Genomic DNA, 13,601 nt, shown 5'->3' with positions numbered 1-13,601 from the left:
TACTCGCAGTTTTTAATTTCTCTGAATTCAAGAGCCCACCCAAATTCGCGAAAATGATCAAAAGCGTAGTTTTTCATATGATGGTCTGTTGTATGAATGGCGCTTTTCAAAGACTACAAAGTTCGCGAAACCAAATCCCGCGAATAGGTCCTTAACCGTAAATCGCGATAGTTTACACCCTCAAAATTTTGACAGTAGTATCATTACCAACAGGTGCTCGACATAAACCGAACGTAGGGATCGGAACGCATATTTTAGACAAACGTATTACATTTTTATTTTGGATGAATTAGTGTTTCCTACTGTATATACAGCATGTGAACTATTAACACACTCAATATGGACATTATTATTTTCCCTAAAATCTGTCCTACGCACGACGTAAAAAGCGACTAAATTTGCAATCTTATCTTGTCCTTTGATACCGTTCCCTCTATGAGACAGGCTCTGAGTTTTATTTGTTTGTTTGATTAATTAACGTCCTACTAACAGTCAGGGTCATGTGAGGAAAGCCTCCCATATTTGCGGTGTTTAGCGTTTATATGTGCGAGGTGAGTGTTTTGGGAGAGTGCAGTATATTCGTGTTGTGTCTTCTTTTATAGCGGAACCCTGGCGGACACACACAACAGTATATAATATTACTGTCTGCTCTTGCCTCGCGCTCAACATAAGGGAAGCTGACTGTATTATTATACTTACCATCCTAATGACAGCAAAAGGACGCTCCCTCCGTATGCAAAGCGATGCGTGTGTGAATGACTGAAGTTTTGAAGACTATTTCCATGTTATCCAACACCACACGACACACCCAACTTGGTCACTATGCATTTATTATACTGGCGTACTTTATGGATACTTTATATTTGATTTGTTAATAAAGACATGTCAGACATCAAAATAGGGAAATATGACATGTCGCATGTAAACAAATCGTTATCTCTTTCAACGGACAGGGCAATAAATTGTTTATTATATCGGAAAAAAAAAGAAAAAAAAATTCGCGCCACAATTAAAGCCTACCTGAAGCCACGGAAGCTTTTTTCCTTATTGGTTTATGTTACAGTAGATTTAGTAGTCAGTGGCTTATAAGTTATACCTACCGTATCTTTCAACGTAAAACTCCCTGCAGCAACGTATCTATATTTGAGTAAGGTTTTTTTCTTTGCGTTTCGTGGTATGGACTTCAGTTGCTGGTATATCAAATTTGCAATGAACTCGGATATGTCGGATATTCGAAATAGTGATGTTGTTTCAATATGTCTTGATTCTTCGATATAACTCAAAATCTTGGTAACAGCTATGCCATGAGCTTGATATTGTGCGTTTTCCCATGATGACGTCTGTGAAATAGAAGAATATAGAGCTTCACCAGGCATATTGTATATGGTAATTCGCATCCTGGGCTACCATATCTCCAGAACTAAGTTTTGCCAGCAGTTCCTTGTCTTGACCTTTGATAGCACATCCTAACACGGCTTGCCACATTAATTGTGCTTGCATCATGCAGCTTGTCCGAGTCTTCACAGAAAAACAAAGATATTTTTTATAGTTAAACCTTGTTGACACTCTCTGATACATTTCTTTTGAATTGGTGTTTCATTTGAAGTTGTTTTCATTTTCATCTTGTTTTAGGTCTATGTTGTTAAAATCAAGCTACATTCCATAGTGCCGCTTCAATACCACCACCTTTACCAAATTTAGCAATGTCATGTGACCGGATGTGGTATGTTGCCTGGTGTCTTCGGTGGCATGCTTCAGTGGTATAACACTATAAGAAGGTAAAGAGTTCCACAAAACAAGAAGACAGAACCCAAATATTTCGCAATCAAACATCCGCACTACATACACGGAACTCACCGCATACACGAGAGGCCGTCCTTACATGACCCTGGCTGTTTATAGGACGGCAATTAAAACGAATAAAGTGTAAACTCTGAGCTGTTGTTGGAAATGGTCTGATACCTCTGCCGACATCCGACCTCTTTAAATTTGCAGGACATTTTAGGTCACCTGAGACAAAGTCTCATGGTTACCTATTCTAATCGCCTTTTGTCCGTCGTCGTGCGACGATAAACAATTCACATTTTCGACTTCTTCTCCAAAATATTTGAAGCAATTTCAATGAAATTTTGCATAAACCTTCTAAGGCATAAGGCCAAGGTCTTGTACAAAAATTTTAAATTATTTGACCCTGGGGTCTCGGGTTTATCTCTGGAGAGAGGGTTAAGTTAACTATAATTTATATAGGGAAAACACATTTTTGAGCATTATTTTGTCAATTTAATAAGAAATTAGTCAAACGTCAGAATTATCCCTATGAGATGACCATTGAGTCCTATTAACAAATTTTTCATGACTGACCCCCAGGGGCCTAAGGTGCGAGCCCAAAAGAGGTCAAATTAGCAAAAATTTCAAAAATCTTCTGAAATTTTAGAACTGGTAGAATAAAATACTCTTCATAGATGGAATGGTCTGAAGGTCCTTTACAAAAATTGTGAATTATATGACCCTGTGGTCTCAAGTTTCTTCCTGGGGAGAGGGTCAAGTTTACTATAACTTATATAAGAAAAACACATTTTTGAGCATTATTTTGTCAATTTAATAAGAAATGAACATTGTTGGCTTAGTTTTTATAGGAAATTAGTCAAAGTGGAATAGCATTATTAACCTGAAATAACATTTTAACGTCATATTTATATTGGTCCTGGTCGACGCCAGGGGCCAGAGGGACGGGGCAAAAAGGGGTCAAAATAGCTAAAATTTCAAAAATGTTCTTCTGAATTCACAGACCTGATGGAACCAGATACTCTGTATCAATTGAAATACAAGCATTGTGAATTTCAAAGCCCTGGGGTCTCAGGTTACCCCCGGGGGAGGGGGTTCAGTTTACAATAGTTTATATTGGGAAAACACATTTTTGAGCATTATTAGTCATTTGTAATAGGAAACTAGTCAAATATTTTCAGAATTATCCCTATGAAATGGCCATTGACTCCTATTAAGAAATTTGCCATGACTGACCCCAGGGGCCTTAGGGGCGGGGCCAAAAGGGGTCAAAATGGCGAAAATTTCAAAAATCTTTTTATTTCACAAAGTTGATTGAACCAGATACTCTTGATAGATTGAAAGGTTTTAAGGTTCTTTACACTGGGATCTCAGAATTTCCCCTGGGGAGGGGGTCAAATTTACTAAAGTTTATATAGGAAAAACATATGTGTGAAAATTATTTGCTTAGTTTTCGTAGGAAATAAGTCAAACTGGGTTAGAATTATTAGCCTGAGATAGCATTTTAACATCTTATCAATATTGACCCCAAGGCTGACCCCAAGGGACCATAGGGGCGGGACCAAAAAGGGTTAAAATAGCTGAAATTTGAAAATTCTTTCTTCTGAATTCACAGATTCGATGGAACCAAATTATCTTCATAGATTAAAAAGTCAAATTTATGAAATACCTACTGCGCGACTTCAAGGGCCTGATGGGTCATTATATTATATAGTGTTTATATGTCTTTATTTCATTCTGCATCCGAACTCAGGTGACCGTTAAGGACCATTGGCCTCTTGTAATTTTTCTGTGTTTTGTTGACAAAAGATCCATTCGTCCCTGTTGAAATAAGACACTTCTTTTGGTGATGGTCTGACCTGACTTATAGAGATACATAAATAACTTTAAACTACAATTTCTATTATTTTCGAATGAGGGATCATAAAATTACCTGCAGCGTTTTAGCGAGGTATGAATTAGCCTGTGTACCGAACAAGGTAACATGGAGAGAAATTACAAATAAAAGACTCATTTGCAATGTTTTTTTCATGATGTAATATATCAAACACCTTCTTCTAACTCGAATAAACTGCAGTCTCCCAAAACACACACTTCATACATGATACAAAGACATACATGGAAGGTCGCCCTTACAAGACCCTTACTGTTAATAGGACGTTAAGTAATTTTAACAAATAAACAAGGATGGTCAGGTCAGGTCGTCCTCGTCAAGCATCGTTAACATGACTTAACTAGAGCTATGATAACGGTCATGCAGCATGCCGTTGAACTTTCTCTATTTGATTTATCTAATTTGTAAAAAGTGTATCTCAGTCCAATTAGCAATACTCCAGTTTTGACGAACACTGAATGGCTTTGTAGAGTAATCTTTATTTTGTTTCAGATTTCGTTTCAAAAAGCCTATTGATTGGTTTGCTTTTAAAATTAGATTAATTAATATGTTTATCTCCTTTTAGGTTATCAAATACTGCTCTGAATCTTTTATTTTAAAGTTGTGGTCCGACAACAACGGAATTGTATGTTAACCCCTGATGATTTGACACGTTTATACAAAGCAGTTCATGGAGAGCAACTTTATTTTTTGCGAGATATTTTTCAATGTGATGATTTCATCCAATGCAATTTACAAGTCTAATTGTGACGGGTACAGTCACATAAAGTTCCCCTAATTTCCAAAGAGCCTAATTTGACAAGAGTGAACTCTCCTAAATGATTACGTGACATTGATAAATAAATTTTATTTCGCAGAAGAAAAATGCCTTTGAAAAGTTAGATGATTTAAAGTTGATTTTAGTATCATGATTAATATAATTAAAAATAAATATGAATGATAAAGTGAATGATAAAGCAGCCAAGTCTTGACTAAACTTGCCTGTGTCTACCGAAACTCATGGTAAATATTTTAAAATACAGCCTTAACATAAATCTCATTTGTCTTTGTGGAGAGGTCGTTGAAGGGATGTTCTCCTTTCTTGTCTACGTGTCGGGGGGGGATTGGGTCCCAATAATCACTTAAACCCTCAAAAGAAATTGTTAGAAGTTCTCATTATGAACCTAATGTATATGTTACAATTCAAATTGATTTTTGTTAAGTTTCCACAACGGAGTGGGGAACTAATTGTATTTGCTCCGTTTCTGATTCATCTTTTTCGCGACATTGTCCGACCATTTTCTCAAAAACTGTAAGTCGGATCGCCATGGAATTTGGCGAGGTCATTTCTGTTGACTTGCAGATGACTACGGGTCCGATTTGCCTGGAATCGGTTTCAATAAGACGTCCTTTAAATTATATTCTAATTTTAAAAGTGAAAAATACCATAATTATGCAACCAAAACAAAAAATGAAAATTTCTGATTTTTAAAATCTTTAACCTTGTTCTGAGAGCTTAGCAGGGATCCGTTTTAGGCCCATGTTCATTTTCGCTGTGTTTTTAAGTTATATTAAGTCATATTGTTACTAGTGTTTTAGGTCATTTTTTGTGACCTGTAGATGCGCAATTCTTGCAGACCAGGAACCAGATGGCCGTCACGGCATGTTTTTGTTTGTTTGATTTTTTTAGCGTCCTATTAACAGCCAGGGTCATGCAAGGATGGCCTTCCATGAATGCAGTGTGTGCGTGTGTGAAGTGCGAGGTGCTTGCTTTGGGGGACTGCGATATGTTCGTGTTGTGTCTTCTTGTATAGTGGAACTGTTGGCCTGTGTATATTGCTATAACACTGAAGCAAGACGCCGAAGACACTAATCAACACACCCAACTCGGTCACATTATACTGACAACTTTGGTTGACCTTTGGTTAAACATATTTGGTTCAACAGTTTTGAAGAAGAAGTCAAAAATGAGGATTGTTTATCGCCATACGACGCAGGACGACGGACAAAAGGTGATTAGAGTAGTTCACTTGGGACTTCGTCTCAGGTGACCTAATGAAGCTTGAAAAGTGAATAATAATGCGTTAAAATTCTGAAATACTTTCTGATTTATTACCTTAACAATATAGGTTATAAAATCATATAAGCCTTTACATTTGTATTACGTATGAATGAATGTCAATAAAATTCCCTTTTTTGTTTTCACAATTAAAGATTAAAGGTTATCAAAAAAGGGAACTCTGTCATACGCCTTTACTGAGCAACTTTAATGTGGCCATAGCGCAGACCCCTGATACCTTTTGAATTTTAAACGTATTTTAAGGTTGGCATTAATGTTGCTCCATATAACATTTGTTTCCATAAATGGATTCGTGGACAAATTTCCATTTGTTCGTATGCCATACTTGCAAGACAGATGAAATAAGTACTACAATAACTTGTGATAGTTGATTTGCCCGTTGGAAGTATAATGTGACCGGGTTGGTTTTTTTCGTGTTTTTTTTTTTCTTTTTGCTTTGTGTCTCCGGTGGCATAGCACAATAAAAAGTGCAAACACAACACGAATATACCTCAGTAACCCACGACACACACCCGTACTTCGTACACGCAACGAATCGTATATATGGGAGGCTGTCCTTGGATGACTCTGGCGTTAATAGGACGTTTATATAATGAAACAAACACACACCTTGACGATACACCACAGCGTAAGGATAGTTGACAGACATCCCTAAGAAGTCACAAACACACCTTGACGATACCCCACATAGTAAGGATAGTTGACACAGACATCCTTCAGAAGTCACACACACACCTTGACGATACACCACAGCCTAAGGATATTGACAGACATCCTTCAGAAGTCACACACACACCTTAACGCAGCGTAAGGGTAGTTGACACAGACATCCTTCAGAAGTCACACACATTGACCATATACCGCAGCGTAAGGATAGTTGACACAGACATCCTTCAGAAGTCAAACACACACCTTGGCGATACACCACAGCGTAAGGATAGTTGACACAGACATCCCTCAGAAGTCACACACACACACCTTGACGATAGACCACAGCGTAAGGATAGCTGACACAGACATCCCTCAGAAGTCACACACACACCTTGACAATACACCACAGCGTTAGGATTGTTGACGCAGACAACCCTCAGAAGTCACACACACACCTTGACGATACACCACAGCGTTAGGATAGCTGACACAGACATCCCTCAGAAGTCACACACACACCTTGACGATACACCACAGCGTAAGGATAGTTGACACAGACATCCCTCAGAAGTCACACACACACCTTGACGATACACCACAGCGTTAGGATAGTTGACACAGACATCCTTCAGAAGTCACACACACACACACCTTGACGATACACCACAGCGTAAGGATAGTTGACACAGACATCCCTCAGAAGTCACACACACACCTTGACGATACACCACAGCGTTAGGATAGTTGACAGACATCCTTCAGAAGTAACACACACACCTTGACGGTACACCACAGCGTAAGGATAGTTGACAGACATCCTTCAGAAGTCACACACACACACACACACACACCTTGACGATATCCCACATCGTAAGGATAGTTGACACAAACATCCCTCAGAAGTCACACACACACCTTGACGATACACCACAGCGTAAGGATAGCTGACATAGACATCCCTCAGAAGTCACACACACACCTTGACGATACACCACAGCGTTAGGATAGTTGACAGACATCCTTCAGAAGTAACACACACACCTTGACGGTACACCACAGCGTAAGGATAGTTGACAGACATCCTTCAGAAGTCACACACACACACACACACACACCTTGACGATATCCCACATCGTAAGGATAGTTGACACAAACATCCCTCAGAAGTCACACACACACACCTTGACGATACACCACAGCGTAAGGATAGTTGACAGACATCCTTCAGAAGTCACACACACACCTTGACGATACACCACAGCGTAAGGATAGTTGACACAGACATCCTTCAGAAGTCACACACACACACCTTGACGATACACCACAGCGTAAGGATAGTTGACACAGACATCCTTCAGAAGTCACACACACACACCTTGACGATACACCACAGCGTAAGGATAGTTGACACAGACATCCCTCAGAAGTCACACACACACCTTGACGGTACACCACAGCGTAAGGATAGTTGACAGACATCCTTCAGAAGTCACACACACACACACACACACCTTGACGATATCCCACATCGTAAGGATAGTTGACACAAACATCCCTCAGAAGTCACACACACACACACCTTGACGATACACCACAGCGTAAGGATAGCTGACATAGACATCCCTTAATAGTCACACACACACCTTGACAATACACCACAGCGTAAGGATAGTTGACACAGACATCCTTCAGAAGTCACACACACACACACACACCCCTAGACGATATCCTACATCGTAAGGATAGTTGACACAGACATCCTTCAGAAGTCACACACACACCTTGACGATATCCCACAGCGTAAGGATAGTTGACACAGACATCCTTCAGAAGTCACACACACACCTTGACGATATCCCACATCGTAAGGATAGTTGACACAGACATCCTTCAGAAGTCACACACACACCTTGACGATATCCCACGTCGTAAGGATAGTTGACACAGACATCTTTCAGAAGTCACACACACACACCTTGACGATATCCTACATCGTAAGGATAGTTGACACAGACATCCTTCAGAAGTCACACACACACACCTTGACGATATCCCACAGCGTAAGGATAGTTGACACAGACATCCTTCAGAAGTCACACACACACCTTGACGATATCCCACATCGTAAGGATAGTTGACACAGACATCCTTCAGAAGTCACACACACACCTTGACGATACCCCACATCGTAAGGAAATCTTACATTTGTTTATTGTTGTTACCTCCCTCATGTTAGACCATTGCGTCTTTAAAAGACATTAGTTTTAAATCTGTTTATGTTCGAAGCCATATCATGAACCAATCAAATAAACCAAATGTATTGATAATGTTAATGGAGGTTTAAGGTTGAAAGCTGCAAAAATATATCAATTTGAAATTAAAATGTATTTTTCTATTTCAGAAAAATTATATTATAGAAAAAACACATTACGAGCGGTTATCATATTCTAAATTTAGAATGATAAGTGAAAATAACATGAGTTTCACAGATGTGGGAACTAAAACAAATGGATAACGAAAAAACTAATCGATAAATAAAGAAAAGATTGATTGGAAACACGCCCCATCCATTTTAATATTTTATAATATATTCTTTCTATATCCTGCAGGCCTTTTATCATTATTAAGGTAGTGTCAGAAACATACCGCGATAAATCTAGTTGTCCATACGCGCGGTTAATCCGGTTTAGTTTATCATAAATCTTATCCATGATGTCAAATGGTTATATTATTGACACCAGCAGAAACATTTATTCTCGTAAAATCAATTATCACCAGGAATGCTGGTTACCATGTGGGCTGTTTAGTTTGTAGCCGTGATGTCATGACGTCATATCAGCTTATTGTTAGAGGAGAGGTGATGGCACGGAAAAGAATGGCTATTTATACATTTTAATTAGTTATCTACATATATTTTGGTCCAGTAGCATATCTTGTCACTACTGTAATATAACGTTAACTTCGTGTAGTATATATAGAATCTTACAAGAGTGATCATTTTAAATGTTTTTTTTTAGTTTTGCGAGCATTGGCGAGCAAAAAAATTAAACCCCGAGACGAGTTCATAAAATCTCATAAAAATGAATACAAGTTTAAGATACTTTTGATAACATAACTAACAAGAATTTCACGTCCGAAAATCCAGCGGAGGCCACCATTTTGTCCCGTCATCCTCGTAATCCTGATGTCGCAATGCGTTTCTTTCGATTGAAAATCGTTCTTGGTTATATTACACTAGTGACATATTCAAAAAATATTACACGGGCGAAAACATTCGATATCAGGCGCATTATGTGATACAACAGATTTATTTTTTTAATATGGACAAAGATATCTCTGCAGAAATCAAATGTCAAAATGTTTTATCTAATAGATGCTTTGAAGAAGATACATTGAATAACTAAATAATTAAAAAAAATGATTTTCAATGTCTTAAGAATTTCATTAATATATTGAATTGTTTTTGTTTTGAAGAAAAAAAACTTGTAACGATTTGTTACGTTTCCTTTTGCAATAATATGCATATAGCTACAACAAAAACAAATGTTCATGAGAAAATAGAAGACTTTATTTCCCTAATAAGATCGGTGAAATTCGACGTAAAATAAATACGTAATATCCATAATATATGTCTTAAGACGATTCCATAGACAGGAAATGTAAAGTACTGCTCCTTTTGACAATCCTTTTTCCTGTTCAACTGCATTAAACACTCCCTCCCCGGTTATGTTGCCATCTTCATGTTGCTTTCACACTTTTCCAATGTTTGTCACAAAGAAAGCACCGTTTGTTCGCCAGAAATTATATGGAAAAAGAGTTCATCAATCCTTCAGAGAGCAGGTCTGCACTATACTTCATCGAATGTCTTTCAGAACCAGTACCTTATACAAATTCATTAATCAATAAGACGTTAGACACATTCATTAGATATTCTTTACGTTTCATCAGTAGAAAATTTCTGTCATCAGTTATATGCGATGCTGATCTCCAGGCCATGATTTGGTGGTCATATTTATAGAAATATATAGATATTTAAAATCCACATTTATATCTGTTGTCAAAACCAAATATCAGCTTTATGTACGAAAATGATGTGACGTACTTTGTTTATGTGACGCTATCCAAAACAGGTAACGACAGACCAATAACATCGTCTTTGTCGTTTTCCTCTCGTCTGGAACGGTTGGTCTCTGGATTGGGGAATTCTTTGAAGCAAAAGTGATAGAAGTGTGTTCCTTGATACTGGAGGCTGGGGCGCCAGGCTAAAATCATCGTATAGCACCTACAACACACAACAAAGACATAATAGTAAGACGTGCGATCTTATTTTAGCTTACCTGAACAACATATATACTTGAAGTTAATTTATTCGCCGAGGACTACATTTCGCCCTACAGGTAGAGCGTTAGAATTGTACTTGCAGCCCCTGTTGCATGCGTATAAGGCTAAATATAGGATATTATCTTTTCTCTTCTTTCTATCTGACGTTCTTTTTCTTAATGTCTACTTTAACAAAAACTTTGGGTTTTGCACCCTGACTAAGATACACCGATGTTATTAAAGTGTAATTTGTAATCCTGATTAGCGCTCAGCATACAGTGAGCAGGACGACTGGCTCGCCCGTTGTCATTTTTATGTGACCGGATGGGATTTCTTCGGTGTCATGCTTCAGTGATATAGCACTATAAAAAGGTCAAGATTTACACTTTGCAAGAAGACACTACACAAATAAACCATAGTCTCCCAAAACACGCATCCCGCGTATGTAGTGTGTATGAGGTGCAAGCTGCGTGTTTTGGGAGGCTGCGGTATGTTCGTGTTTCATACTTACAACACCCAACATACAGAAGAGCCCATTCTTACGTGACCCTGGCTGTTGCTAGGACGTAAAGTAATCAAACAAACAAACTTTTGTTTCGCCAATAACTGTAAAATACTTCCATATGAAGAGCAAGGTAAATTGATAGAAAGTCATTATTCGCATTAGTGTTTAGCTAATAATCGTAAACTTTTTTTGCGATATACTAATCCGAAAAAAAGTCATAATTCGCATTTCTTTTTGTTTGTAAATAGTCTTTTAAAGTTTACTGATAAATATTTTTAATATATGTTTACAGTTTTAAAAGACATGTTTGTCTTTAAGCTTGAATAGGGAAGTTGCTTCAAGAAGACCGAATTAAACAATAATAATTCACTAAAGTCTGCGAAAACATCAACAGACACAACATCCACACATGTCGACCTCTAATCTAACCTCATCTACGACAGTAACGACGACCATTTGTAAACAGAGAATGAGACGGAACATTTAATCTTTTTTGACAGCCATCAGACGTTTTGAACTTGTATCGTTAGATGTTTGATGCCTCTATATACCATGTATGATTCTGATCGGTAATTAGAAAGTTGATCATTTATACACAAGTGCATCATATTACTAAACTGTCCTTGTTGTTCCCATTTTATAATCTACGTTTTCATTAGCAAAGCTACAATGAAAGAGTCAACTTCTCATTTCCGTTTTGAGACTATTGGTCTCTATTTGTATACAGTTCAAGTGTCTCTAAACTTGCTTAGACCGTACAAAAACATTTCACTAATCACAGAGACGACTAACTAGTCGATAAACAAATGGAGAAGAATCAAGCGTACAATTAACGGTAACAAGAAATATTTAATTTAAATAAATCCAAGGGTACAAAAAGACAATTCATTATAAAAATCAAACATTCTTTGCTTCATCATCGACATCCGTCATTTAGAACAAATGGAATATGAATTTAGTAACAAGATATGATTAGAGCATTAAAAAGGGCAAATGAAGGATTATTGGTAATTCTATATATCAATTGAACGACGTCAGAATGAAAGCCTACCCGCATATCATGCAAAAACACGAACCAGGACAATAGGCAATAGAAATGGAAATAAAATCAATGTTATGGTGTAGAAATATTTTACACCATAATTTATATCCATAAACTTATAAGTAAATATATATCCCGTTCCTATCTAAAAAAAACCAACCTTGTATTTGAATGCCCTTAATGGCTATTGTTTTAAAACATGTCCATAAATCACACTGAATATTTCATAAGCTATTTCATTGCAATTGATGTTTACAAGACCATTACGTTTCATTCATATTAAATACACTTTTTTGTTCGTGTATAATTGATTAATAACTCCCGAAGAAAATAGGAATTCTCACCGAGATCGGTGATATGTAACATGATGCATTTATTTGAACCAATAATAATGGTAATTGATCCCACACTTGACCTACCCATATTATAATATAAATAAAACAATGTATGATTATTGACATGGTCATAAGTTATGGCATGAAAAAAACCTTAGTTTACTATTTACATTGATATGTCTGATATAGATCAGAATCTGTTATGTGCTTTGGCGGTTGCCTTTCCGGTCGCGCTGACCGAGTGGTTGAGATGCCTTGACATATTATTACAAGTCCTCCACCTTTTTAAAAGCAAGTTTGAATCCCATTTGTGGTTGTTAACAGATATTGACCAATGGTCGATGGTCTTTCTTCGGCTACTCTGGTTTTCACCAATATCAAAGCGAGCAAATCTCTACAACCACGCTGTTAATAGGACGTAAAACAAAACAAACGAAACCAATTTCTGGTGTATTCCCGAGTGTGACTTATGTATGCACATGCCACTTTTCTAATATCAGGTATTTGATAGATACAAATCGCGTAGTCATGAATTATTATTGAAGACACTATGCACATTTATTTTCCTTTGAAGTACTCACAAACACTTTAATTGATTGAATAGGGTTAACGTCAAATTAAAATTCTGTTCTTACTTTATGATAATTTAACACCAAGTGATCTAAAAGAGAATACTTCATAATACCTTGTAACACACAAATTCGTGTTGTTATGCATGTTAATGGTAATTTCATTTTGAACTTATTAAAGGCTGAATGGTGTTTTGTCATAATAAAATATCTATAAAGAAGATGTCCAACCAATTAACGATATTGGAGTATACATTAATTAAGCCTACATTTTCGCGAGTTGTTTTATGCCCTTTATGATAAGTAAGACTCGATCATATTAGAACTCAAGAATGAACACACCAGAACTCTGATCAGAAGTGATATCATGAGGTTAAATTTACTGATTGAAAGAGAAAACCCAAATGCATGAATACAAAACGAAACATCATGTGGGTCTCA

The sequence above is a fragment of the Argopecten irradians genome, chromosome 1 (genome assembly GCF_041381155.1).
Source record: "Argopecten irradians isolate NY chromosome 1, Ai_NY, whole genome shotgun sequence".
Taxonomy (NCBI): Eukaryota; Metazoa; Mollusca; class Bivalvia; order Pectinida; family Pectinidae; genus Argopecten; species Argopecten irradians.
The sequence above is the reverse complement of the archived record's forward strand: the minus strand, read 5'-3'. Positions refer to the sequence as shown.